General features: G+C 42.0%; 1 long non-coding RNA gene across 1 annotated transcript in view; it reads right to left on the reverse strand.

Moving 5' to 3' along the window:
- Positions 1–530: 530 nt before the first annotated feature.
- Positions 531–4,526, reverse strand: part of LOC149132106 (uncharacterized) — a 132,302-nt gene continuing 128,306 nt past the window's right edge. The window contains exon 3 of the long non-coding RNA XR_016244886.1: positions 531–667. This is a non-coding gene — a long non-coding RNA (uncharacterized LOC149132106). The remainder of the gene's footprint in view (positions 668–4,526) is intronic.

Genomic DNA, 4,526 nt, shown 5'->3' on the forward strand with positions numbered 1-4,526 from the left:
TATGTGTATATACACACATATATATACATGCATACGTGTAGAAATATACATACATGCGTATATGTATTCATAGATGTATATATATTAGTATGTATATATATGTATATATATATATATATATATATATATATATATATATATATATATATATATATATATATATATATATATATATATGTATGTGTAGGTATATATACAAATATATGTTTATGCAGCCGAAACTTCGATGAAACGTATAACCCCTATTTTATGCTTTGGAAAAGGAATAAATATTTCAACATCCGGTTTTCCTTATACAATGATACCTCGCAGTACGAGTTTAATTCGTTCCATGGCCGAACTCGTCTAACGATTTACTCGTTTTACAAATCAATTTTCCCCATTGACATTAACTAAAATATAATTAATCCGTTCCAGCCCCCTAAAACCACTCAAAAATAAGTTTTCATAGGTTTTAAAACAGAAAAGGTACAGAGACAAGTAAAATGACAATTATAAAAAAGAGAATACAAAAGGACGATTTGTTTGCTCGTACTGCGGATTTCCGCTCCTATTTCAAGACAAAAATTCGCCCGAGTTTCGGTTCCTACGGCCCATTACTCCAGTATTAACCATAAATTCTTTATGATCATCGTTAATACTCGTTTATCATCAGAATCACAGAAATCTGAAACATAAAAATAAATTAAATAAATATAGGAGCAAGTGAGACAGCGTGGTAAGAGGTTTGCTTCCTAACCACACGGTTCTGGGTTCAGTCTCCACTTCGTGGCAGCTTCAGCAGATATTTTCTACAATAAAGCCTTGGGCTGATCAAAGCTTTGTGAGTGGATTTAGTCAATGGAAACTGAAAGAAGCCCATCGTATATATATATATATATATATATATATATATATATATATATATAGAGAGAGAGAGAGAGAGAGAGAGAGAGATATGTATGTGTGTGTATGGCCTCTGTGTATTTATGATATTTTTCATGGTCGGCCATTGGTTTACCGCTGGGACACCGCCATGTTGAGGGTTAATGTTTTATAAGATGGCAAACACTGACAGCAGGCAGTCATGATAACAATAAGAGCTTCTTTATTATAGCTACCAGCGTTGGTCCATGGAAGCAAAGAATAAAACAAAACGAACGCAAATGTGTTTCAAAAAACAGGAGTGGAAACAAATTTAAAACAACACGAGGAAGCGGAGGCGGGGCGGTGGGGGTGAAGCGGGGGCTGAGACGTTACACAATATATTAAGGCGTGTTAACAAATTATTTCTTTTTAAATTTACACAAAATAACTACATAGAATAAATAGACGAGTGTATAAACAACAGAGCGACAGTCAAAGATGTCAAATATGATTTAAGAAAAAGCAATAAACGAATAAAAATAATAATAATAATAATAATAATAATAATAATAATAATAATAATAATAATAATAATGATGATGATGATAATAATAATGATAGAGTTGTTTTTTGTTTGAAAACTCTGTAAGTAAATATCATCTGCTTAAGGAATATTTAAAAGCAAAAACTTTATTATCATTATATTTAATATTTTAGATTAAATAAAGTTAAAATATTTTATTGCGTTAAGTTTGTTAGTTTTTCGGCACAGAAAACGAAGTAACTTTTTATAAATTAATATTTGTTGAAGAATTTCGTTTTGTAAAAGACAGAAAAAAAAAAAAAAAAGGATCCCCCCCCAAAACACACCCACACGTACCTACATATGGCACAGACGCAGACAGCTTCATAAACAAACTCCTAAGATTATATATATATATATATATATATATATATATATATATATATATATATATACATATATATATGTTTTCTTGTGAATTACTTTGCATTTACCTCGCATTGTTTTGGCATTGTTACCCGCGATCTTTTATACAATATACTCTACATTTAAGACGCTACTGTGCGATTTAGGAAATGCTTGGTTGTTATTTCTAGCAAGTTGAACAACCACATAACTTCTGCGTTGGATCATCGGCCTCGGTGTTGTGGTAGCGAAGACGATATGACGTCACAGCAAAAGGAGGAAGAGAGAGAGAGGGAGAGAGAGAGAGAGAGAGAGAGAGGGACGGAGAGATGATGATGACAGAGATGACAAAGGTGATGGCATGCACTCATTAACCTTTTTATCGGTGTGTAAGACGAAACGCTGGCTATGGAAGAGAAGATGGTGATTACGATGCTGCTGCTGCTGATGATGATGATGATGATGTTGACGACGATGACGACGACGACGATGATGATGATGATGATGATGATGATGGTGGTGGTGGTGGTGGTGGTGGTGATGGATGCCGCAGCCTGTGCTGGTGATACGATAATGATGATGATGATGACGTCGACGATGATGAGGATAATGATGGTTATGATGATGATGATGATGATGATGATGATGTTGGTCGTGTTGACGGTGTCGTTATTGGTGATGATGGTAATCACTGATGAATATGGTGGTGGTGGTGGTGGTGATGGTGGTGGTGGTGGTGGTGGTGTGAAAGGTGTGTGTGTGTGAATGGGTGGGGTGGGGTGTTGGCTGTCGCACCGCCTTAATTAAAGTTCCGTTGTTCTACACAACCTGAGCAAACAGCGTGCTTGATGAAGTTTTACTGTAATTAGCGTAATTCGCCTGACAAAACTCTTACCATGCCCCTCTCCCCTCCCCTGTTCCCTTCCCCTCCAATCTTCAGTAACCGCCCCGCAACACTCCCACCGCCCTCTATCCCCGTCGCAGTCGTTATTCCGATGATCATCGACACTAGGAAACCCTACCACTGCAACCATCAATATTACCATGAAATACCACCACCACCACCACCACCACCACCACCACCGCCACCATTAACATCTACTTCCACCACACCACCGCTACCGCCGCCACCACAAGCAGCACTAACACCACCACCACCACCACCACCACCACCACCACCACCACCACCGCCACCATTAACATCTACTTCCACCACACCACCGCCGCCACCACCACCACAAGCAGCACTAACACCACCATCACCACCACCACCGCCGCCGCCGCCGCCATCGCCGCCGCCGTCCTCATCATCACCATTACAATATCGATTAACATATACTTCCGTCGCCACCACCACCACCACCATTATATCTTTCACCATCCCCACCGCCGCTACCACCACTGACACCGTCACCGGCGCCACCTCATTTATCTTCACTAAACACCCCCGGGGCCGGCTCCACCAGCAGCAATACCTTCAGCACCTCTTACATAATCAGTTTTAGATTCACGTTCGATCCTATAAGAAACATCCCCATCGCCACCCCTTCCCCGGTCACCCCTTCCCCCATCAACACATCTCTTCATGACGTCATCTGTGGCTCTCTCACAATCACTCCACCGTCACCATCACAACAATAATAACCATCACCACCACAATGACCACTACCACGACGATTACCAATGATTACTAGGAAGAAGGTGACCACCACCAATGACGTGGTCAGCGGCACCACCGCCACTCGATCCATTGGAACAACTAAATCAGAATCATTTCTCCAGCTCTAACATCGGCAGAAGCAGCACCACAACCACCGCCGCCACCACCACCACCACCACCACCACCACCACCACCACCACCACCACCACCACTACCGCCTACGCTGCTATCAGCCACCACCAAAAATACCACCGCCTATGATAGATAACAACTCTTATGGACGTGCTTTGTTCAAACAGCAAAATAACAGTAGGAGACGGAAATCGTTCCAGCAGTGGTCAGCGGGAACACCCAATGCATTTCGGCATCATTGCGCTTTGTCAATGACGTGTACTCACTGGCAACCGCGTGCTTAGACGAGCTTTCTTGCCTCCGATGTATTGCGAAACGATGTATTTTCTAAGAATTGTGAAAGGACACATTGGCCCATGTAATCCACGATAGACAAGGCAATACAGTGACCGCATTTACAATGTTTTTGGTCGTGGGTCACCTAAACCACATCTGTCATCGCCGCTCCTTGGACCACTGGCATCCCTACCCCCATCGTCACCATCCACCACCACCACCACCACCACCATCAATAATATCGATACAATCACCCCTCGCCCCTCTGCCTGCCACCTCTTTCATCCCCGCCATCGCAACCAATAGCATCGATTCCACCTGAACTACCACCAGCGCCACCACCACCGTCACCACCATTGCCGCCGCCACGCTCATCTGTGACACCAATTAAAGAGCATCAAATAAACTTGCAGCTGTACGTGTGTGTGTATGTGTGTGTGTGTGCAGGTATGTGTGTGTGTGTATATGTGTGTGTATGTGTATGTATGTGTGTGAGTGTGTGTGTGTTACATTAGTACGGAGATGCTCATGGGCGTTGTGTGTCCATGTGTGCCCGTGTATATGTTAGCTTGTGTGTGTGTGTGTGTGTGTGTGTGTGTGCATGTGTCTGTCTGTCTGTGCGTGTGTGTTAGTTTGTGTGTGTGTGTATGTTAGTTTCTGTGTGTGCATGTTAGTTTGTGTGTT

Source organism: Octopus bimaculoides, chromosome 18 (genome assembly GCF_046866305.1).
Source record: "Octopus bimaculoides isolate indiv1 chromosome 18, ASM4686630v1, whole genome shotgun sequence".
Taxonomy (NCBI): Eukaryota; Metazoa; Mollusca; class Cephalopoda; order Octopoda; family Octopodidae; genus Octopus; species Octopus bimaculoides.